Source organism: Manis javanica, chromosome 8 (genome assembly GCF_040802235.1).
Source record: "Manis javanica isolate MJ-LG chromosome 8, MJ_LKY, whole genome shotgun sequence".
In the NCBI taxonomy this organism is placed as follows: Eukaryota; Metazoa; Chordata; class Mammalia; order Pholidota; family Manidae; genus Manis; species Manis javanica.
This window is the reverse complement of record NC_133163.1, coordinates 101,837,111-101,862,995: the sequence shown is the minus strand read 5'-3', so window position 1 is coordinate 101,862,995 and position 25,885 is coordinate 101,837,111. Positions and strand designations below refer to the sequence as shown.

Sequence of the window (25,885 nt, the reverse complement as noted above, 5' to 3'; positions counted from 1 at the left end):
GGGTGGGCGGGGAGGGAGAAGGGGATTAAGGGGCACTATAATTCACAATCACAATATAGATAGGTGGTGAGGAAGACAGTACAGCATGGAGAAGACAAGTAATGACTCTACAGTATCTTACTATGCTAATAGTGATTGCAAAAGGGGAAAGGAGGACTTGGTAATATGGGTGAATGTTGAAACCACAATGTTGTTCATGTAAAACCTTCATAGACTGTGTATCAATGATACTTTAATAAAAAAAAATGAAAGAGAGAAACTGATGATACTAGTAACCCAGAGACTAGGTTGATAGATGATCCTCATGGCAACAGCTTTACTTAATAAAAATTGTTATTTACTATCCCTGAGTTCTTTTAATAAATATGAACACTTCTTGTATCTGCACAATATTGTGAAGGACATTAACAGCATAATAGCTTTCTTTCTTTTTACTGTAATAGATAATTTCTTCTGTTTGCAAGTTTGTGTCTACTTTTCAGAAACAAGCAAACTCCTAAAAATTCTATAGCTTATCAGTCTATTTACAGTAAACCATCTAGAAGTTAAAGTTTGCAAATAAACTTGAATTAAAAAAATACTTCTGATTTTAAAGGGTTTTAGTGGTGTGTCTCCCCCAACCCCCCAGTTTTTCCTACTTGTATACATCTTGCTCCCTACCAAATATCCTAGAAAAACAGTATTTTTCAAACGCTCCAGTATTTCTGAAATTTTTCATTTCTACTCTCTGCCTGAAATAGAATGTTTATTCACACCTAACCGTCTTGCCCAAATGTAGGCAATTCCTTAAAGCTCAATCAAGAAGAGTTTGACATGTTTTAAGTCTAGACGTAAGAACAGTAAAATCTCTAAGTACTCTCTTAAGCTTCTAGTTCATTAATAGAGCAATCAATCATAGTAGAGTGCAAATAATGCTTTGCCAAAAAACGCCACCACGATCATCTTACAGAACAGCACTATAGTAGGAACTGCAGCCAGATTATTAAAGTCATTAGTGAGAGACTCTAGAAGACCTCCCTCCACATCTGCCCCCTTTCAATTTCAGTGAGGCCAATAAGCATCGTCGACCATAAACAACTACAGAAATGACAATGTTTTTCAGAAATCTCAGTGACTGGTCAGCACTTACAGGGGTAGAAAGTAGGTACAAATTCATCCTGGGGAAGGCAGCAGAAAGTTGTGCCTAGGCTGAGAACTGCAGAATCCTCATTACAGATTCAGATGATGGCCACAAGCATACTGTAATTTACTGCATTTTGCATAGCTGTGTTTTTTACAAATTGAAGGTCTGTGGCAACCCTGCCTTGACCAAGTCTATTGGCATGATTTTCCAACAGCATTTGCCCATTCCACATCTCTGCCTCACATTTTGGTAATTCTCAAAATTATTTCAAACTTTCTCATTATTATTATTGTTTTTATTATGATGATCCGTTCTCAGTATTATAACTCACTGAAAGTTCAGATGATGGTTAGAATTTTTTAGTAATAAAGTATTTTTTTAGATGTAATGCTGTTGGACACTTAACAAATACAGTATAGCATAAACATAACTTTTATAGACACCAGGAAACCAAAAAATTCATTTGACTCACTTAATATTGAACTGGTCTGGAACCAAACCCACAATTACTATCTTCAAGGTATACCTGTATACTGAAAGCCTTGAACAGAATTTCTCTAAGTATGAGACCATTTTTAAGAGAGAAAATAATATTTATCAACAAAGCTGTAATTCCACTAGAAAGTGAGGACTGCACCAATAACAAGTTTTGGGGAAGAAAAGAAAAAAGAACAACTATTTACAATCACAGTGCTTGCTTGCTCAGTGATGTGCCCATTGCTGAGTATTACTCTTCAAAGTCCTTCAATATCCATTACATCAAAAAGCTACTGGAGTACTTTTTCATTCAGGAGCTTGGGAAGTAAGCCCACCTCAGTCAGTAAGCTCATCAGAAGATAATGTACCTCTGCATGATAAAGCAGATCCAATGCGTGTTTCCATTCAATCATGCTCCATTTGGCAAGTATTTGCTAATTACATATGTAGCTGTCAATATATTACGCACTGCGGATAAAGTGGTAAAGTAAAAACAGACTTGAGCCTTCCCACAGGAAGTTTATACTGTGGTTGGAGGCAAACAATAATAAACTAACAACAGGTAAAAGGGGGATGCAAAGGGGACAAGTGGTACCAAGGAATGCTATGAAAGCCTACACACTGGGGGACCTGACCTAATTGTTAGGTAGGTCAGGATGTGTGTCTCTGGAAGCCATAAAAAGACAGAGGCCTCCCATGCTCTTAGTGACCATGAAAACAGCTTCCTTCCTGTCACTGTAACCCTTACAGCAATTATATTCCAAATCCTGATGTCTCCAACCACCTCCATCTTTCAAATCAATCACGGAGCTCCCTGGACTGACTAAAGCATGCAAGTATAACTCAAGAGGACCAACAGTTTTCCAGTCAGAGCATCCTCCATCCACCGACCTCTGGAAATGTCCCATTTATACTATTTTCTCTACCACCTCTCATGTTTAACTTCATAAAAGCAAAGTTCAAGCCTCAGACTCATGAAAGATCTGGGGTTCCACATTCCTTTTGCACTTTCCACACACTTCAAGAAAAGGAAAGGAAAACTAAGGACAGAAACGTAATTGATCCTACCAATTTCTCTGCCTCCAAACATTACCCATTCCTACCAACCTCAGTTGTGCTGCTTGGAGAGGGATCATTAATTGAGTTTTAATTAGCTGGATCAAAGTTCTTTTGTTTTTATTAACAATTTGGTGCATAAAATGAAGCACACAGAATGATTTTTAAGAATGAAGTTGGCTTAAGCTTTACCTCTGGTCTTCTTTCAATGATCCACATAACATGGGATTAAAAGCTCTCTATGTAGCCTAGGCTGGGTACCAGCTTCCTACATTTCTAAGTGTGTTCCCTGAAACAGCATTAGCCACAATTGTCTCCTCAGGCACTCCTTTCTTCCCCCAAGATTCCCTCTTGCTTTCTGTCACTTGGCTTACCCCAACACCAAGAGAAAAACAAGTACTCTTGAGTCAAGCCTAAGTGTATGAAGTAGTTATAAAATACAAAGGGAAGAAATAAAAATAGGAGAATTAACTTCACTCTGCCCTATCAACTCCCCATTCTATAGAAAGTTGCTTTTCTTTCGCTTCTTTATCAGGAACTTCGACCTGTGTCAGAAAGGGAGTCAGATATGCAAAGCAAGTTTGAAGTGAAGGCCTTAAACATAGTTACTTTTCTGGTTTTCTCTTCCATTTTCCACTTTGCTTCTTCTAAGGTTAAAGCTGACATGGGTCATCTGGCTTGATCACATTCACTGACAGGTCTTCCCCTTTCCCCTCCTCAACAGCTCTTGCCTATTTTGCTCTTCTCAAGGGTCAAGTGAGTAATCTGAGTTAACTGGAATCCAGCCAGCCTCCATCTCCTGATGGAGATACTTCTGAAGAGAAGGGAAAGGTTGAGCTCTACTTATATTAACCTAAGACCATCTCCTAATACTGGCACACAGTGATGTTATAGCAAATTCAGTTTCCCTAAGATCATGTCCCCAGCTCTCATCAAAGCTACTAAGTTTCTAAAGCAGAGAAGGCCAAAGGCTACAACTTAACTGCTTACTCATATGCATTCTTGGCAAAGCCCTTGCTCCTAATGTAGGGTAGCCCAAAGAGTAATCAGGGACCCCTCTCAGGACTTATCTCAAGGAGGCTTATGTTGCAAACTAGTTTCAGTGAACCTCAAGAACCCAGCGTGGGGGGAGAGTTCCTTAAAACAAAAACACCAAAATCAGGCTTTGCCTATTAGTAACTACAATTAGCTACAAAGACAAACTTTCAAAGTCAAAGACAGAGGATTACATAGCTTCTAACAAAGTATCCAAAATTTTAAAAACTCCTCCCAACTGGTTCTTAAATTGTCCAAACCTTACCTTAAATATACTTTAACATAACCTTTACTTGCTTTTGGCCATTTAAAAAGCCATTATAAATAAGAGCCAGTGTGTGTATTTTAATGCTCTTCTCTAGTTGCTATTTACTCTAGGGTTTCCATATGGAAATACTGGACTTCACAGACCAGGTCAACTAGTCAAGGAATCTCAAAAGACCCAATTCTAAAAGTCTATGATCTATGAAGGTACAAGTCTTTCACTTCCCTGGTTTTTGTTTCCAAGCATTTATTATGGTGGTATGCCCAGAATGGGAGAAATGTGGTTGAAACTGCAGTACACTGATCATTAAAAAAAACATAATCCCTTCTACTAATCTTTTTTCAGGTAATTATAATATTTCTATACAAAACAGGTATTTTAAAGTAATTATTAATAACCCTTCATCCCCTATCTTCCTCTTGCTAAAGCCCTCGTTTTCAAGAATCCTCTCTTAACTGATGTTAAAGAAACACTGGAGCAATAAGTAAGTGGGAACATGTGGGTAAGCCTCTTTCTTCAAGTATGTCTGGACATCTGAGGATTCCCAGTGAAAATCATTTTTAGATGGAAGCTTTAAGCACCAGTGAGCTTCCCGCTTCCTTTCCCTCGGGCACACTGAATGGCAATGGTAGAGACTGCAGCTACTTCAACAGCTTGGATGGCAGCTATGTTAGACTTGTATGAACATGATTTAAACTCTTTTGCTTCCAACCCAAAATTATATATTTTACTTCTCCTCACACCTTATTGACCAAAGCAGGTCACACAGTCACACCTAATTCAAGGGAGTAGGGAAATGCAATCAACATGGTCCCAGAAGCAGACAACCAAGATGTTTGAACATATTTGACTAACAGAGCTTCAATTCTTCCATCCATCATATTTTTATTCAACAAAACCTTACCGAGTGCTTACCATATGCCAGGCATTGTTTTAGGCAGGGTCAAAATAGTTCTTAAAAAAAAAATAAAAAAGAACCACCAGACCTCATGGAGCACATGCTCCGAGAGATTCTTCCCTGTCCCACTAACATCTCTTTCTCCTCTTTTCTAATAGTGTTCTCCTTCCCTTGATTTTTGCCATTCTTCCTCAATCTAATCTAATCTCTGTTCTTCAGATCCTCTATTCTTCATTTTCCAGGGCACCATTCCCCACCCACTGTTGTAGCTGTGTCTTGTCTATTTAAAAGGTTTGGGACTAATGGGACTAAGTAGCTTTCCTGACATTTTCTGAGCATAGTAACTGGTACTCAGTAGGCACCTTAAGAACTGTACTGAAGAACTAAATGGAAACAGCATATTCTAGTACAAAGTAGAAAGTTTTACAAAGCTCTACACTCAATTTTTTCAGAATCTGATCATATTCTACTCTACCACAGGAAACACCAGTAATAATTCCTACATATGGCACTTTCCTTTCCAGGCATTCCCCCAGGAGCCTCACTCTGATGAAACAGGTCTGTCAGCACATGAAGAAGGCAATTGATTTGAACCACTCAGACTTGATAAGACAAAACTTCACCTTTTTTTGTTGAGGTAGTAAAGATGGATTGTGCCACTGAAATAGTGTCTTCCTATATTACTAGACAAGCAGGATTTTGTAAAAAGTCCTATCAGCCCATGTAATACCAAGTAGGTATCATGAAAATACATAAGACACTGACATTACTCAGATTTTACTATTCTTCAGTCCATCTTCCACGGCACCTAGTACTACAGCTTTCTAGACTGCACTTCAAATGTAACTGCTGTCATTTTTTAGCTAACCCTGGTGAAGGTCTGAAGGCCACATTATACAAGGTCATACAGAACATTTCTGGATACTCATCAAATGACAAGAATCAGACTTGATTGGACAGTCTTCAGTTTTAAAAAATGATTCAGAAAGAATGGCATATAAATTTTCGACAATATCCTTCCTCCTTCGTTTCTCATTTTCTTCAGATCTAAACAAAGCTTGTAAGATTAAAAAAATAGTGTAAGTTTTCTATCAGATTCACACTAGAGTTTAACACTACTGAAAAACTCCTATCTGATTTCACTAAGTCTGTATTTTAAAAAACAAATGAAACAATGAGTTAAAGGGATCTAATGTCCACTCCAGGACCTGTAGCTAAATTAGCTATACAATCAGAGCAGCTCTTGTTTTTAGGTCTCAGTTCCTTATCAGGAAAATGATTTAGCTAACCCACATGACTTCTATAGTTTCTTCCACCTTTAAAATTTTATAATTTTAATAACAAGCTCAGGATTTCCACTTCTGATTTGAATGTAGGAAGTTACAAGACACCGTTACTGTCACCCTATAAAACACAAGCAGGATAAGCTACAAAATCATAGTTCAAAAAAAAAAAATCAGAAAGCTAAGGATGCAAAGAAATCTAAATAAACTGAATTCTACAAAATGTCAAACCCTTCATAAGAGAAGAGACTATGGCAATTCTCATTCCTGACAAAGTGACAGGAGAACAAGAATTTTCCACTAACAGGATTATGAAGAAACCAGCCAAACTTACAACCAACTTTTAATGGCCTGCATGTGGATTCATATAACACATTAGAATTTGGAGGAGGCCCAGCTAAAAGTTACACCCGTCAACTCTCCCCCATGGGTCCTCACTGAGTGCAAAAGTTTGAAGGTAAGGCATAAAAGCTGACAATCTTATGAAGTGTATGGGCCTCCACCACATCCAAGGCAGCTGAAACGGGGGGTAGCTGAAACTAAAGATGGGGGACAAGACAGTAAACATGAGATAAATTCTTCAAAGGCATTGTGAGTAAAAGACAGCTACTCTTCCTAAGGCAAAGAAACAGGGCAAACACATGAGGTAAGACAAACCTGAGGTAGTACTGGTAAGGAAAGAAAATGTCCAAGCAGTCCAAAGAGCTGGTAGCTAGGCTAAAAAGCACAAAGAAGAAAGTTGACAGTGCAGACATATATGAAGAGAAAATGGACAAAAGTTTTCCAAAACTGATAAAAGACACCAACTCGCATACCCAGAAGCTGAATGAACAACAAGCAGGATAAATACAAAGACACTTACACCTAGGCCCATCGTACTCAAACTGTTGAAAATGGGGGGCAGCAGCAGTGGGAGGGGGAGCAACTCTTAAAAGCAACCAGGGAAAAGAGAAAGTATATACTAAGGATGAACAACAGAATGATGGCTGATTTATCACTAGGAGCAATGAAAGCCAGAAGACAACAGAGTATCATCTTTCAAGTGCCAGAAGAAAAAGTATCAACCCCAAATTCTCTATCTAGGAAAATATATTTCAAAAATGAAGATGAAATATAGACACTTCCAGAGACAAAAGTGGAAAAATTTGTTTCCATCAGACTTTCAAGACCTTACAAAAAATGTTCAAAGTTCTTTAGGTTTAAGAAAAGTTACACAAAACAGAACCCCACATCTGCAGAAAAGAACAATACCCAAAAAGGATAAGTAATCGAGAAATATAAAAAACTAAAAAAAAAAGACCTATCCATATGTTTAAATGTCTTTAAGAGACTTCGACTGTTTAAAGAAAAAAAAAAATGGGGTTCACAGCATATGTTAAGGTATAAACGTAAGACAAGAGCCCCAAATAGTGGAAGAATGTAAACTGAATCATGTAATTACAGGGTTCACAATATTAGCAAAGTAGTTTTTATTACTTAAAATGGACTGTGACAACAAATGAAAGGTTCATGGGTCATCTTTAAATACCTTCTTTACCTTTTGGGTATTATGTATACTTAATAACATGCCCATCAATGGGGAGTACAGGGAAGCAAAAAGAGAAAAAACTAAATAAATCACAAATTTTAAGTAATGATTTATTTTGCCAGGCAGTTTTTGTGTATTTTTACATCAATAGTAATACAAACTGATTAACATTTTAACATTTTAATACCACAGAAACATTGAAAATTACAAAGGAAATGTAAATTACCCATGTTAATCAATATATGTATTTTAATTGAAATAACTTGGAGGAGCTCTACTCTCTGCTGTAGAAGTATAGTTTCAAGATATTAAAACTTTTTATTATGGAATATGGCCCAAAAGCTCTAACTTGAGGATATAAATAAATATTTGGTGCATATTTATCACACATTATCAACAATTACAAAAGCAATTAATGAAAAAAAATTTTTATGTTATAAAGGAGGTCATAACATTGAATGTAAGAAGAGTTTTTTAAATATTTGAATTTTAAAAGAATATAAGGGACAGTAATAGCAAACTTGACTAATAATGTGAATTATTATTCACAGTGTGAAGCACTGTGCTAGGCACATACTCTTACACTAAATCCTAACAACACTGCAAAATGGGTTTTAAGATCTTTATTTTAGAGAACTTAAATATACATTCAAGATCACACATCAGTGAGATCTGAACCTCAGGTTTGTCAACAAAAGCCCATGATCTAGTCTCAAATAATAATGTTAAGTTTTTATTGACAAGAACAGTACATATGACTTCACTTATTTGCGGAGTCTAACAACAGAGCAAAACTGAAGGAAAAAAACTGCAGCAGACTCAGACTCCAAGAAGGGACTAGCGGCTACCATAGGGAATGGGTGGGGAAGGAGGGAGAAGGGGATTAAGGGGCACTAATTAGCAATCACAATACAGGTAGGTCATGGGGAAGGCAGTACAGCACAGAGCAGACAAGCAATGTCTCTGTAGTATCTTACTACGCTGACTGACTGCAATGGGGTGGGGGACTTGATAATATGGATGAATGTTGAAACCACAGTGTTATTCATGTGAAACCTTCCTAAGACTATACATCAAAGACACTTTAATTTAAAAAAAATAGTACATATCCCCCCATGCCTTTGAGAGTGAATTTCTTATAGAAAAAACATTCTTTTGCATAACCAAAATATAATCATCAAAATCAGGAAATTAACACTGGTATAATACTACCACCTAATATTCAGAGCCCATTTAAGTTTTGCAATTATATCAATAATGCACTTAAGAGCTAAAGGACCCAGTCCAGAATTACATATTGCATCGACTACAATGCAATCTTTAATGTACTTTTTCCCTTCAGTAATTTAGAGGAAACAAAGAAACATTTTACAGAGTCCACAAAAATTTACTGACCACTGCCAGGATACAGTGGAGAATAAGACAATTAAGGTTCTTCTGCTTCCAAAGAGTTTACATTCTAATCTGGAAATGTCAGGCAGCTGTTGCACACTGAGTGAGACCTCAACCTGGACAGGAGAAGATTCTTGACTCTGAGAAAGAATTCTCGACCACGTCAGACAAGTGTAGGTAAGAAACGAATTCACTAAGGCAAGAGTGGCAGTGAGTGGCAATAGCCACACAGGCAGCAGAGAGCAAGTAAGAACAGGAAGAGGAAAGGAAAGCTCATTGAACTGCTCAGCCAGTCACCTGGCGACGAGTGTCCACCTGAATCTGCACAGCATAGGAACTAAGCCCCTACCACCTGAGGAGTTGGGGAAGCCGCAGAGCACTGGATGGACTGAGATTATGTTCTGAGACCTTCCCAAAGGAAAAGAAAGGAGATTTGGCAGCAGGCTACTAAAGAGCATGATTGTACACCTATTGTCCTGCCTGGGTCACCCTGCAACGGGAACTTGCAAGCCCAAATCAGATATCTTAGGAGTCCCTTCGCTACTGTCTGAAGTAGAAAAGTGAGAGTGAAGACTTGTGCTTAAGTATAGAAAATTGAATAAAATAGCAAAGTAACAAAAATGCTTACCACTCAAAGAGCACAGAAACAAAACACAGTAAGTTGAGCAAAGTATTTAAGGCAAAAGGTACACACTAGCAGAAAGGGAAGTGCGGGGAACCTAAGTGGAGGCCTACTTAAGGGCTTAGGATTCTCTCTTAAGGCTTTCAAGAATGGGCAAAGGGATAGGAGAGTGGGGGGCCATAGGCTTGACTTGTAGTCTCAGGATGTCTATCCCCAGTAAGAGACATGCCACCATCCATAGTCTGTCCTTTAGATATTCTATTAAATAAGCTTAACACAAAGAATTTATTGATCCTGCTCTTCTCTAAGATAGTGGTTACCCTCAAGCAGTGGTGACATATCATTTCAGACTACTTACCCTGCCTTAAGATAGGGTCCATTATTGTCTGATTACCATAAAACACATTAGGAATCTTACCTCCTAACACCCTGGTTTTTTAAATGGAATCTTAGCCTTAAGATGGAGCCCCTCCTATTCTTACTATGCTACTTATGTCTCAGCATTTTTAATCACAGGCAGGAAAAATTAATCATGATGCTTGTCCCATGACCTAGGTCCCTGCCCTACCTCAGAAAGACTAACAAACAAGTTAGCTAATAACATAACTCCAGATTTGTCCAAGTACTATGATTGGGTGGCTGGAAAATGGACATCTAAGGAGCTGAAACGTTATAAGAATGTGTACCAGCATTGCTAAGAGATGGGAGAAGAGCATTCCAAATAGAGAAAACAGCAAATACAACCTAAAGCAGGACAGAACTTGGTGTTTTGGAGGAAAAAACAACAGTTGTAGCCACAGCAACCTGAGTGAAGGGAGTGGGGGCTGATATGGGGTAAGACTGAACAGGCAGAAAGGAACACATGAGGCAGGATTCTAAATTTTATAACTAAGAGCAAAGGAAAGCTCCTGAAGGATTTTAAGAAGACAACTGGCATAGTTTCATTTCCATTTTTAAAAAATTATTCTGGCTACTGGGAAGAGAATGGACTGAAGAAGATAATCAAGTAAAAGCAGAGACCAGTTAAAGCTATTTCAGTAGGCCATGTGAGATGACGGGGGCCAAGATGAGACTGGTAGAAATGAAGATATAAAATAGGAGACAGATTCAAATGATATTTTGGAGACCAAGAGAACATGGTGATGAATTAAATGCTGAGATGGGGATGACTAGGAGAACAATATGGGAGAAAGTTCTATTTTGGATATGTTAAGTCTATTTAGATATACCTATTAGATAACTAAGTGTAATATCAAGCCGTTGGATGCTGTGTCTTCTCCTCATGCAAGAAGACTAAACCAGGAACATTAATTTGAAAATTATCCACAGTTAGATAATATGTATAATACATTGAATGAGACCACCTAGGCAAAAAACTGAGAAAGAGAAAGAAAACAAAAAGCCAAAGACTTAACTCTTGAGATACACCAATAGTTAGAGTTAGGTTGAGATATAATGAGTTATAAGAAATATGTATCTGGTCACTCAGATGACCAAATATGTATTTCTCAAATATATGAGATCTTCCTGCACACTTTCTGTAAACGCTTCAGAGCTATAAAGGTCATATGGGTGTCTTGTTATATTAATGGGCAGTCTTTTGGACCACCTAAGGGCAGGGGCTGGTTGCCAGGAGAATCAACAAGATGATTAGCATTCTCAGCACCCAGCCCCTAACCCCTGGGAAAGGAGATGGCAGGGGTCTGAGGTTGAATCAGCCAATAGCCAATGACTTAATCAGTTATGACTGTGCAATGAAGCCTTCACAAAAATGCCTCAGGAGAAAAGCATTTTGCGCGCTTGCTCCCTCTTTTGCATCCTGCTTCCTTGAGAGAGCTTCCATGCTTGGGGAACCAGAACACTTCCACAGGCCACTAAGCCTGGCCCCAAGCACCATGAGGGCAGAAGCTCCTTTATTTGGGACCTTGCCCTACGTATTTCTTCATCTGGCTATTAACTTGTATTCTTTACAATGTCCTTTATTAAACTGGTAAATCTAAGTGTTTTCCCGAGTTCTGTGAACCACTCTAGGAAATTAATCAAACCTAAGCGGAAGGTTGTTGAAACCTCCCATCTGTAGCTGGTCAGTAACAGCCTGGGGCTTGCAAATGACATCTGGAGTGGAAAATGGAGGGTAGTCTGGTAGGATGGAGCCCTTAACCTGGGGAATATAGTGCTGTCTCCGGTCAGATGGCACCAGAATTGAGTGAATCCGCAGACACCCTGCCGGTACCATGAGAAAACACACACACAAGTGCACACAAACTGGGTCTGGGAACCCAAAAGGAGTCAGTGTCAGTATAGTAGAATCTGCCTGAAAGGATAGGTAGAGGGCAAAAGCCTGTAAAAAAAAAAAAGTACGGCAAGGTGTGAGGTAAGATAAAAACAAGCGTATGTGTCTCATAAGCTAATCAAAGTGGGTAAACAGGCAGGTAACAGTGGTCAAGTATCATCAATGATGCTAAAAGATTTCCTATAAGATGGATTTGGTAAGTGAAAATCACTGACAATCCTGAGCAGAGAAATTTCAGTGGTGAGATGATGACAGAAGTTAGTCTGGAGTAGGCTGAAGAGGAAAGGAAGCTGGACAAAGTACACAAAAACAACTCTTGAAAATTTGCTTGGAAGAAGATCAGAAAAATGAGACAGTAGGTAGAGAAGAATTCGTGGAATCAGTAGAGGGTTTTTAAGAGACTTCTGTATCTATGCTGTCCAATATGGTAGCTAACACCCACATATGGCTACTGAACAACTGAAATGTGGCCTGCATGACTGAGAAACTGAATTTTTAAAATATTTTTATTTAAAACACAGCTTATGACTACCCTACTGAGCAGTATAGCTCTAAAGCACATTTATATACTAATAAAGATGACCTAACAGAAAGGGAAAAATTCATAATAAAGCAAGAGATGAGTCCTTAAGAAGTCAAAAGGAATCTAGAGCACAAGTGGAGGAATCTACAAGGGATATTATAGGAATGAAGCAAGGGATGAAATTATAGTAACTGGTGGAAACCAGCAAGACTTAAAATCAGAATACATCTTAAGCCTGGTTGAAATTCTAAGCATAAAACTAAACTACAGAGGCTATAAAAGCTAAGCAGGAGGGGGACGAAAGGTAATTTAAATTTACTGAGTATGTAGTAAGTGTCAGACATTTTCTAAGTGATAAATTATTTCTGTTACTCAGAATCACTACCTCATTAGTATCATTTTAGAAACAACAGGTTTATGTATCTGATGTTCCAAAGAGGTAAGGAAACTTCACAGAAATCACACATTTAGTAAATGTCAAGATTTGGACTCAGGCCAGTCTGACTTAGTCTAGGATTAGAATCTTTCTACTGCACAGGTTGAGAGGTTAAGGACCACTCAGTGTTTCTGCACCTGGAAATAACAAATAGCCGACTGATCTGGAAGCTATCAAATGCCAAACATCCCTGGAGGTACCAACTGTCCAGAGGCAAAAACTGTCTCCTCAATGCTATCTACAAAATTATGAAGGGAACACTTATTTAATAGCTATTTTTAATTTCTAAAAATCCAAGTGAAAATATATTTATGGAAGCAACAGGAAAACACATTCTTGCAACTTTGATTTTCTATTTTGAATACAAGATTACCAATCAGAAAACTGTCATAGCTTTATAGTAACTACTAAGTAGCTGGTGGTATTAGAAAAGTAGGTAATTAGAAACCTACCATCTCTCCTATTTGTAAACGAAGAGGGAACTTATTAGACTAAACCTAATTAGTTGTATATTACAACTTAGATTTTAAATTTAGTGTGGGCAAAGATCATCTAGATTTGTGCTGTCTCATATAGTAACCACTAGCTACATGAAGCTATTTAAATGTAAATAAGTTAAAATTAAATAAAATTAAAAATTCAGTTCCTCAGGTGCACTAGCCACCTGTTAAGTCATCAATAGTCACATGTGGCTAGTGGTTATCTCATTGGATAGCACAGAATAGAACACTTTCATTATCAATGAAAATTCCATTGGACAGCGATTAGATCCACAAATCTCCTTCAATTTTCAGGAGGGCCAATGGAAAAAGCAACTCAAAAGACCTGAGTTTCCCACCCTCCTACACTGCTGGTGAGAATGTAAATTAGTTCAACCATTGTGGAAAGCAGTATGGAGGTTCCTCAAAAAACTCAAAATAGAAATACCATTTGACCCAGGAATTCCACTCCTAGGAATTTACCCTAAGAATGCAGGAGCCCAGTTTGAAAAAGACAGATGCACCCCTATGTTTATCGCAGCACTATTTACAATAGCCAAGAAATTGAAGCAACGTAAGTGTCCATCAGCAGATGAATGGATAAAGAGGAGGTGGTACATATACACAATGGAATATTATTCAGCCATAAGAAGAAAACAAATCCTATCATTTCCAATAACATGGATGGAGTTAGAGGGTATTATGCTCAGTGAAATAAGCCAGGTGGAGAAAGACAAGTATCAAATGATTTCACTCATCTGTGGAGTATAAGAAAAAACTGAAGAAACAAAACAGCAACAGACTCACAAAGCCCAAGAATGGACTAACGGTTACCAAAGGGAAAGGGACTGGGGAGGATGGGTGGGAAGGGAGGGATAGGGGGATAAAGGGACATTACGATCAGCACACGTAATGTAGCGAGTCGGGGGTGGGGGGGGGGCCGGACACGGGAAAGGCAATATATACAGAGAAGGCAAGTAATGATTCTATAGCATCTTACTACGCTGATGGACAGTGACTCTAATGGGGTATATGGGGGGGACGTGATAATAGGGGGAATCTAGTAAGCATAATGTTGTTCAAGTAACTGTACATTAATGACATCAAAAATTAAAATAAAAAAAGACCTGAGTTTTCCAAATCAGTCACTAATGAGCTGAGCAACTATGTATGCATTTGCTAGCAGTGCTTCCAGAAATGAATGTGCATTTGAATCACCAGGCAATCTTGTTAAAACGCAAATTCTAATTTAGCAGGTTTTGAGATGGGGTCGAGATTCTTCACTGCTAATGAATTCCCAAGTGATGCTAATACTGCTTACCAGTCCAGAAATCACATTTTAAGTGCCTTGGTCTTAGCTCTCTCTCGGCCTCGGTTTCCTCAACTGTCAAATGGCATATCTCGAGCAAGATAAGGTCCATGACCCCTCTGTAAACACTAATATTTTATAGTTTGTACAAAAGTAAATGCACAGAGATTCAGACTCTGCAAAAGCAATCTCTTCCTTGAAAGTAAACACTAGGATTCTAACAATTTTTGTGGTACTATTTTTCTTCCATGAAAAGACATCAAACTTAAATGAAAAATCACTGGGAAAATGTGATTTGAAATATAAACACTCCATCTCTGTACTTTTCAGAAATTGATTTAAAAGGCTGGCGTGTATGAAAGACAAACCTTTTAAAAGCTATCAGATGGGCATGTTGTATTTTCTAAATATGCAGTTCATGGAGGGAAAAAGACCAATGCTGGACTCCGCCCACACCAGTTACCTTAAAAACACCAGCTCCACAAGAAAACCAACTCCCTGGAAAAAGCCATTAACTACAATAACATTGTTGTTTTTGTTTTTGTAAAATCTCAGGGCTCTGAGCAATAAACTGACAAGATTCCCCCCAGTACCAGCAGGCTGTAAAGTAACAGCCCACAAAACACGCTGAAGGAGCTGAGGGGGCTGCCAACAATGCCACAAAAAATTTACTCTGAGGCATCTTCTTTCTGTTTTAACAGGGGCGCTGAGGGTTGAGCCCGCAATGTGAACAAGGAACTGGAGAGCAGTGGTGAGGCTCACAGTTTCATAAGGCAACACCTCAAAGAAAAGAGACAGGCTAAGGTATCCATCCAGTTTGTAAATTCTGAATCAAGCATGACAGCTAATTAACTATATTCTTAAAAAAATAAATGAATAAATTAAAAAAGGACACTGGAAATACATTTCAACCTCTAAGTTGATAGGATGCTTTGAAAACCTACAATACTTTTATTTTTGTATTTTATATTTCCTTTAGTAGAAAACATATTTCAAAGTTTGAATAAAATTTCACTGAAGTTCCTCTATGTAAGTCATACAATGCTCTTCCAAAATCTATCCAAAGATTTAATTCACAGTAACAGTATACTTTATTGTCCACAAAAGTCTTCAAATAAATTACTTTAAGGGAAATAGTAAAGAAAAACTAGAGGATAGTAGCTTTGTTTCTTTTATAAAAACAAACTGCTATTCTCAGTCTTTTCCTCAATCTTATTTTAAGTCAATCTGCTAAACAATGGCTTTTTTAAATGAGTCAATACATCTTATTAAATTACAATGTAAGTCTTAAATTTGGAACTGTACTTTCACTTATATTAAAAGACTGATGAAAAAGTGTCTCTAACAATATCTATTTCAAGTTTTATTAAAGCAGAAAATTTATCAGATCAGGAGAAAGCACTGTAGGTACAATTCCATCAGAGTGAAACGCTGCAACTTTACAACACTTGAACTAATTTCTAGATATTATAAAGATACCTTTTACCGTACCAATGAGAACATAAGGTTAATTTCTACCCACATTATAAAAGTACTATCTGTTCTTTGTAAATAATCTGTAACAAATCTCTCTCAATTTAACTAAAGAACTGCTAGTATCAAATATTTAATTGCAGCAACAGACCAGAAATTAATTTTACTCTCAACAAACATTACAAAATTCCACCTGTACAATATGTATCCTTTGAAAATGCAATTTAAGGAGCCATTACTACTTTTTTAGAGAAACTGGATACACTTGAAAGAGAGAGAGAATTATAATGTGGACAGAAATATTTCCTCTGTCATTTAAAAAAATACAGTGTATAAAAAAAGGGGCCACGTAGCAGTCCGTGGGCTGGATGAGTCATCACCCAACTCAAAACTTGCAGCACTTCTAAGCTTCCTCCTACCAGACCCCATCCCCTTTAGCAACGTACCCTGAGTCAGCAAACATTATTTTGTCAGTTACGAATTCTCACCACGCTTAAATGAACGTATGCAACCCTTTTAGTACTAACACTTGTCATTTTAGAACATGTGTTTTCTTCTAGTGTAAAACTGATTGATCTTCCATCTTCTCTAGATTCTTAATCATAGAAAGTAGCCAAATACTACTTTTAATCCTCTTTTTTCAAATAATTGAACTCCAAAATATGGTCATCTATAAAGGTTTTTATAAACACTTCTTATTTCCCACAGTTTTTTTCTGAACAGTAATACCTAGGTGATAAAACATATCCTGCTCAAATCTGGCATATTTCCTAGATGACTGCAATTACTGAATTTAGGACAGCAATAAGCAATTTTAGTTTCACAAGGCAATTCTTACTAAGTGATGTAACATATATGTGAAAAGACTTTACTCTCCTTGGCACATAGCAAGCCCTTCATAAACGTGTTTGAACAACTACTTGTTCAAGATGTTTTAGAGATGCTTCCACCGAATTCAAAGTTCTTTTTCAAACATTAAAATCTGGCATTTCGGGAGCTCCCTTTCTGGGCCAGGCCCCCTTTGGACTCTACATTCTTCTAGTCGGATTACTCTTCCCATTTCAGTTTCCCAAGGTTGAAAAGAGAGGATATGTCCAATCAGAACTTTATAAAATAACAAGGCTAGTAGAATCAAGTAATCAGAAAATTAATTAATCTTAAGCTGTTTATGCCCCACTTTGTCCCGTTAAATTTTTTCCCCCTTGACTAAGCCTGACTTTTAAGGACATTTTTAGCACTGAAGAACATGAATTTTGCTCCAAATACAGCAGGCTTCTAATTCCACCTTATTAGTTCCCTTCACAGGATCTTTTTCAATGAGCAAGCAAAAAATAATAAATAAGTAAAGGGATAAAAAAGAGCTTGCTTCACGGAGCTCCCACATAATACCTGAACAAGTCGAGTCTTACTAAGCCCAATAACAAAAGGCGGCCCCAAACACCTTTACTTTTCAAAGCACCTCACCAAATCAGATAATGCACAGTGGAGTGAGGAGGCCTTTTTCAGTGAACTGACAAAACAAGTTTTCATTGGGTACTTAAAACAGACCACCGCTCAAAGGCCCGAACGCAGCTAAAGAAAGGCTGCGGGGCGTGACGGGGTTGGGGGCTTGGAGGTCAGGAATTAAGACTCGGACGAGTTTTCTGTACCTCACTTGTGGCTAGAACTCAAAACTTGGGCCGAGGACTTCTGGCCTCTGAAACCAGTCGGCTAAGTGGCGCGCGCTACGCAATCTGCCGGCTCCACCGGAGACTTTGCCCGGCCGGAGTCAGCTGAGGCCGAGTCACCGGAACGGGATGGGGGAGGCGGCCCGGGAGCAGATGGAAGGGCAGCGTGCCAGCAAGGCGAGACTCCCCGCCACCTCAGGCTCCCGGGCAGCCCCTCGCCCTCCGGCCCAGCCGGGCTCCGAACCTGCGGGACCGGCAACGGCACGCGGCCGGCACGCGTGGCCCCCTGGCTGGCGGGCACCGCCGGGCGCGGCCCGGCGGCCGGCGAGGGGCGTGCCGGGTGGGAGGGGCGCGCCGGCCTCTCCGCCGGCCCCACGCGCGGACCCCGGCCCGCCGCCCGCGAGCGCGCGCGGGGACGGTCTGGCCAGGCCCGAGCGGGCTGGCCGGCGGGCAAGCGGGCCGGAGACGGAACAAAAGCGCCTTTGTTGAGCGGCGGCCGCCGGAGGGTCACACACAATGGAGGAGGGAGCCGGCTCCGCCGCCGCCGGGCCCTCAGCGGCGCCCTCCCGAACCGCCCCGCCGGCGCGCCCAGCACGCGTACACACACACACACACTCACGGGACTTCTCCGACTCATCGAGGGAGTGTAGGGCCCGCGGACAGCCCCCGGTGTCGGCTGAGGTCTCCGGCTGTGCTGGCGGCAGCAGCGTCTCCAAGGCTCTCGCTTTGCCGCAGTCGCCGCCATGTAACCCCGACCCGCGAGAGAGGACGAGGGAGAGGGGGCGGGGCTCCTGCAACCACGCCCCCATGCGTCACAGGCTCACTCCACGGGTGCCCCCGCCTCCGCCCGGCCCCCAGCGCTTACACGCGCCGGAATTTCCAACGCGGTTGACTGCTCCGCGCGCCGCGGGGGTGTCAGGAGAGGCACGCGGGCTTCCCTGCCGTCTCTGGGGCCTGGGCCAGGCGGCCGGCGGGGAGGTGGACAATTGGGCCCTCTCTGGTCTGCTGTTTGCCCCAGCACCAGAGCACAAAGTGACGAAACTCTTTCGGTCGTTTACTGAGCATCTACTATTGGCAAGGCACTGGGAATTGCAAGGCCCTACAAGAGGAATTGGCCTTCTTTCCTGTACCCGGGATGGTCTGAGAACAAGACTGAACTTGAAGATGGATTGGCTAGAAGGCATTAGCCGACGTAAAGGCAAACGCATTAGAAGCCAAGTGCTGCTAACAAGGTCATTAATTTTGCCTGAGGGAATTGAGGAAGGCTTCTAAGTGAGGTCACCACGGGTGACCTTTTAGCTGCCTAAGAAGAAGCCAGTACAACCCGGGCGGGGGGAGGAGCAGGAGGGTGTTCCTGCGGAGGGAACTGTATGTGAGCAAAGACATGGAGGAGGAGTGTTGCTAGGAAAAGTTTCAATCAAGGAACAGAAAAAGATCACCTAACACTTGGCTAACCATGTATAGATTGGAAGAAAACAAAGAAAAAAGCTTGCCTATACCTATTAATCAACTGCCTATACCAATTAATCAACAGAACAATAAATAATCATATCCTTGTGCAAAATGGTATAAACAAAGCTGTCATCAGCACTGTCGAGAGACCACCTCCATCTGACTCTGTGTCCTGTCTCTCCATGCACCGACTCCATCTCATCCTTTTGGGCTTCACACCCCGCAGCTGGAGCTGGACTCTGGCAGAGGAGAGCCCCTGGCTTGCTGCAGGGATTGGGACTAGACCAATTTAACGGAAGCGTAGAAAATTTGGGAAGGAACGTACTGTGAGATGTAGTGGGAAACATACCTTCTTGGGCCCACTGGATGAAAAACAAACTTATTTAATCTTGTCTTATTGAGCCCAAGGAGCCATTTCACTATTTATGTGAAATTTATGTAGGTATTTATGAAGTTAGAGACTCAGGTCAACATATTTTTTCATATTTTAATCACCAAACTTTTGGCTACCCCTTATCCGTTATTATGCACAGCTTCAAACCTCAAGCGTGAAGCAAAGGCTGCCACAAAGGTAGCAAGAGTGGTTTGAAGTTAAGTAGTGAGAGGAAGAAAGCTTGAATGTTTTATCTTTCTTATATTTAAAACAATGCTATCTGAGTACTAGGGGCAAAGACAAGATGGTGAGTAGATAAAAACCAAGAGAAAGGGGAGGCTTGTGTTTCAACCACAAGATTTGTAATTTGTGGATAGAGCCTCTGCAGCAAGAGCTCCTTACCCACGACCACTATCCATTCCTACTGCCGCTGCTCTAGGCTTCTCTTGGATCCCTAAGACACCTTTTCCCCCCATCCATCAATATTTGATCACTAGGAGTCAGGGGAGAAGAATAAGTAACAAGTACTAGACTTTTCCTCAAGGAGCTTATAATGTAGTCAGCTCCTGACTTCTAGCAGAGCACCAAAATACCCTGTTGATAAGCAATGCCAGGTTTTTGCTTCCAGCAGACCACTATGTTGACAAAGTATTAACAGTGTCTCAAAGCTGCCTCAAGAGTAGGATAGTTACAAGATTTAGGGGATCTGGTTTAAGATAGGCCTCTCTGTAATAAAAGAGCACGATTGAGATTGGGCTAAATTTGTGACATAATTGCTTAGGATGGTGGACATTGGGAAAGGAGAATTTTGAAGTGAACAGTTGTTTAATAAACCCAATAAAATAGTCTGGTTGAGGAGAGGGTTATTTATGCTGATGAAGGCTAGCTCAGTCAGTATTCTGTTGTTCAGATAAATGGACTTTGAGGAAGTTACTGAAACTGCAATTAACTTATTTGCAACTTCATCATCTTGGGCAAGAATTTCTTGGAATTAAAGTCATGTTTATACAGAATGTAGTTTAACTTCTCAGTAGTTTTTCAAACTGTAAGTTAGTGATTAGCGAAAGCATTTTGGTGGATTACAACCTGCATTTTTTTCTTAATGAAATAGAGAAAAAAAACCTAGACAGCATTACTGGCAAGAAAGGGTAAACATTGTTCTGTGAAACTTTTGTTTCAGTTACATACTGTATTTCAACAAATCTAAAATGTCAGCAATTATGACATATCATTTTCTTAAGAAAGCGAAAAGTCTATCAGAATATGATATCCTATTGCTACATCCTGATTTCAGAGATTTTAAAATGGAATATTTCTTATAATTGATGAAATACAAGCATATGTTAATGTGCCAATTGGATCACAATGTAAAGTGTATTTCTATTTATTGCTCATTATTGCTATGAGCTATGCTATTGTTGAAAGAGTTTGAAACTACTGTCATCGTGGAGGAAAGCAGGAAAGGAACAGGTAAGTGCACCATAAGGCAGCAGGAGAGTCTTGCTTCCTGAGCAGAGATGCAAGTACCTGCTCTTGCTGGAAGGAGTAATTAATGAGGACTGGGGACATCAGGAAAGATTCAACTGGAAGAGAGAGTATTTGAGCTGGGCTTCATTCCATCAAGAAGGATCAGAAAAAAGACATTTCCCGATGAGAGAGCAGAATGGACAAAGCCATGAAAGTGCCAGGCACACTTTGGAAAATGGGAGAAGTCTGATAGGTCAAGGGGAATGAAGACAAGTTAGCACCAGATTCAGAGGGCCTCGATTGGATGCCAAAATTTAGGTTTTATGCTAAACGCAATAGGAGAGGAATTTAGCTGATGCAACTAATATTTTAGAATGATAATTCTGGCATGAATGGAAAAGGTAGATTAGATGAGCAAGAGAATGGTGAAAGGGAGAGGGTAGGAGAATACAGTGTTTCTTTCTGCCCTGCATCCAGTCTGCCTTACTCTGGGAATGATATCCTGATGTCCTTTAAAGAGCCACCTTTTCCTCTACAAGTCAGAATTCTTTCTATCACAGTGACAGAAAACCCAACCCAAACTCTGGTTTAACCATGAGACAAAGAGGAAGAATGTCTCTCTAGTAGGCACAGAAAGGGGATGACAATACAAGCAATATTCTTGGGGCAGAATCACTAGATGGTGAATGCTGAGATGAGTGAGAGGTAAATCCTGAGTCACCCAGTTGCTCCCACTTTGCCTATTTGAATTTAAATGTTCTCATTAGGCTACTTGTTATATATTTTTTCCAATTACCATCTTGTTATAAATATTGAAAATCGCAATACTGATTTTAAAACAGATTTTTAAAATACAGACTACTAACCTGGATGCCAATCCCTGATAATATTCTAATATAATCATTGAACACAGTGTGTTAGGGAATATGTAACAGTTAATATGGGTCATCATGGATTATTTTCAAGTAACTCATTATAAAGAAATACCACTTCCTTTCTTGTTAGAATTATTACATTGAACAAAGATGGTGGTCATTTCAAAAAGTCAAGACCACCTTTGTGGATAAGATGGTGAGATATGGGTTTCAATTATTGCAGAGAAAGGTCGAGTCAAAGAATGCTGATTAATGGAGTGACACTAATCTTGAGACCTCAAATTCTCAAGAAAAGCTGTTCAGATTTTTCCTCCTTTGTCCAGTCCTCAGTAATATTTTTATCAATGTTGTGAGTTGAGACATTTATCAGATTTAAGGAATTACAGCACTTGGAGAGATCATAATATGATAGGTAATAGAATAATGATTCAAAATCATGACTTCTTAAAAAAGAGGTGACATTTGGCTGTAACAACTGTAAAGTATATATGGGGTGAGTGCGTGAAATAGGTGAAGGGGAAGAAGAACAATCTCAATCATAACATAAATTAGACATGGGGATGAAAGTACAGCACAGAAAATACAGTCAGTAGTTCTGTAACAGTTCTTTCTGTGTTGACAGAGTAACTACACTAGTTGGGATGAGGATTTATATTGTATATATAACTGTTGAATCATTATTTTTATACTTGAAACCAATATAATATTGTATATCAACTATACTTCAATAAAACAAATTTTTAAACCATGTCTATCTAGCACCTGCCAACATTTGCAACTCTACAAAATCATTCATTTTTAATTTTTTTACTAATCCATATGCATTTAGTACATCAAAAACATTCACTCAAATAATATTGCTCTATAATAATGATGAAATTGGCTTATATAAGTAACCAATGTTTAGGTTCTAATAAATTCTAATAAAGTTTCCATCCCTTCTGCAAATAAATAAATGTATAATATCTTTGTTAAGAAAAATCACTGTGAAAAGGCCAGGATTTGTGAGACTTGGCTTGACCTGATAATATGACAATAAGTTACAGATATTTATGTAGTGTGAGCAGCCACGAGAAAACTAACAAAGCAGTCTGTATTAATGCAAAACAGTGTTCAAGTCACACAGGTACCGGACCTGAGCTGAAGCTCAGAATATCTGAACTTCTGTGTTCAACTCTACATGCCACATAAAAAGAGCTATCATCCATAACAAATTAGAATTCAGTAGAAAGAGACATCCAAGAAGAGTGTAAAAACTATGTACTCTGAAGAAAAGATAAGGGAATTGGGTCTGCTTAACCTGCAGTAAAGAGACTTGCTGAAGGGGTTGTTGGCAAAGGAAAGAATATATTATTCCACGTGGCTCTGGAGTTCAGATCTAAGACCGTCAGGACGACTATTACCAAGAGGAAGATTTTGGCTCAGCATAAGAAAAGACAGTTTTGAATATTGGAATTGAGCCATAGTGGACAGCACCTCCTGATGAAGTGAGCTCTACATCACTGGAAGCATTCAATCAGAAAACAATAGCCACCTGTCAGGGATGCTATAAAAGGAATCGATGGGTGTGTGTGTGTGTGCGTGTGTGTGTGTGTGTGAGTGAAGCGGCCTGCTGAGAGCTGAGAATGTCCAAGGTCTTCCCTACATTGAAGCTTCTGTGTGTCTGTTTTATACTTTTCATTTAACGTGATTGCTCTTCTAGGGTTTTTGAGAGTACACATTGTAGTTCAATTTGTAAACAAAGCATCTTTCCACCGAAGAAATTCACTGCGAAATACAGTTGATTCCTGCTGTTTATGATAGCTCTGTTCTAAGAAGTCACCGCAAACACTGAATTAGTGACTGCTGAACCATTGCTTCAAGAAATACAGGATTAGGTACCTGCAAGCCTTTGGTCACAACATTTTCACCAAACAATCAATACATAACCTTGTTTTATATGCATTTCTATTTAAAAACCCCTTATTTAATATATATTGTTGATTCATTAATATTGAACTCCTGGCCAACAGCAGTACGACCCCAACTGAATGAAGGTTATCTAACATACATATTTTCTCTGAAAGGAATATCACAGCTTGATCACAATTAGGGACAATGGCCAGCCATTTTAAACAGCTAAATCAGCAACAAAAATAAAAAATTATGGCACTATATAGACCACTGCATATAGGACACTTATTTGTAGTATGAGAGTTGAAACAAGAAGGCAGAGTGTCACCTCATTCAACCTCCATGGGAACATGTAGATAGGGCAACTGTGTATGTCACAAATGACTGTAAAAGTGATGAGTACTAATTTAGGGGTAGCAAATTTGGCAAGTAGACAATTTTGCAAGTAACAGTTGCAGATCATGAGGATTGACTAGCTAAAAATCAAGAAGAAAATGTTTTCAGTCAGAATCTACTGAAGTTGTATGTGAAGTTCTGTAAGAGACAGATCACTTGAATGCTTTTTGAAGTGGGAGACACCAGTAAATGAAAATCGAAGAATCCACATTTAACTTGATAGGGCAACAAAGAGCTTACTCCTTGGAAGAATGGTAATAGCATTATTTATCAAGGTTCTACTAAGTAACCTGTTTCAGGTAACCACTTTATGAACATATTCTCTTAGGCTGTGGTAAATGGATTTTGTAGAAAAACTGTAATAGCTACTTAAATTTTTTGACAAAACCTGACTTTCCTTGTAATAAAATCACTTTCTGAGACAAAAATCTATACACTTAATTTTTTAGTAGTAGTTATATAACTAAACATGTAAATGTACTAAGAAATTCCTATGTGGGGTAGTTTTATAAAACCAATAAAAGTTAAAGGATCCTCCCTATAAATCATCTGCCTTGGAAGTCAGTATTTTCTGGAAGGGAGATAAATGTGTATAAATGGTAGAATTAAACTAGTAATACAATAGGTCCCCATTCCCACCATGTCCTTTCCCCCCACCGCCCCACCCCACAAACATACAAACACACACACACCCTGTTTAAGAGGCACACAGACATAGTGACACCCTGCCTTTAGGGAAATCTTGTCCAAGGTTTTCTTATTTGTACTCTGTCCATCCTCCTCCTATCTTTTTTTTTTTTGGTATCATCAATCTACAATTACATGAGGAACATTATGTTTACTAGATTCCCCCCATCACCAAGTCCCCCCCACATACCCCATTACAGTCACTGTCCATCAGTGTAGTAAGATGCTGCAGAATCACTACTTGTCTTCTCTGTGTTGTGCAGCCCTCCTCGTGCCCCACCCCGACATTATACATGCTAATCATAGTGTCCCTTTTCTTCCCACACCCACCTTATCTCTCCCTTCCCACCCATCCTCTCCAGTCCCCTTCCCTTTGGTAACTCTTAGTCCATTCTTGGGTTCTGTGAGTCTGCTGCTGTTTTGTTCCTTCAGTTTTTTTCTTTGTTCTTATACTCCACAGATGAGTGAAATTATTCTTCCACCTGGCTTATTTCATTGAGCATAAGACCCTCTACTTCCATCCATGTTGTTGCAAATGGTAGGATTTGTTTTCTTCTTATGGATGAATAATATTCCATTGTGTATATGTACCATATCCTCTTTATCCATTCTACTGATGGACACTTAGGTTGCTTCCATTTCTTGGCTATTGTGAATAGTGCTGTGATAAACATAGGGGTGCATATGTCTTTTTCAAAATGGGCTGCTGCATTCTTAGGGTAAATTACTAGAAGTGGAATTCCTGGGTCAAATGGTATTTCTATTTTGAGTTTTTTGAGGAACCTCCATACTGCTATCCACAATGGTTGAACTAGTTTACATTCCCACCAGCAGTGTAGGAGGGTTCCCCTTTCTCCACAACCTCACCAACATTTGTTGTTGT

General features: G+C 39.4%; 1 protein-coding gene across 1 annotated transcript in view; it reads right to left on the bottom strand.

Moving 5' to 3' along the window:
- MAPK6 (mitogen-activated protein kinase 6) overlaps positions 1-18,657 on the bottom strand; it is a 37,636-nt gene extending 18,979 nt beyond the window's left edge. The window contains exon 1 of the mRNA XM_017657369.3: positions 18,479-18,657. The gene's annotated coding sequence lies outside the window, so the exon portion shown is untranslated. The remainder of the gene's footprint in view (positions 1-18,478) is intronic.
- Between the last annotated feature and the right edge of the window lie 7,228 nt (positions 18,658-25,885).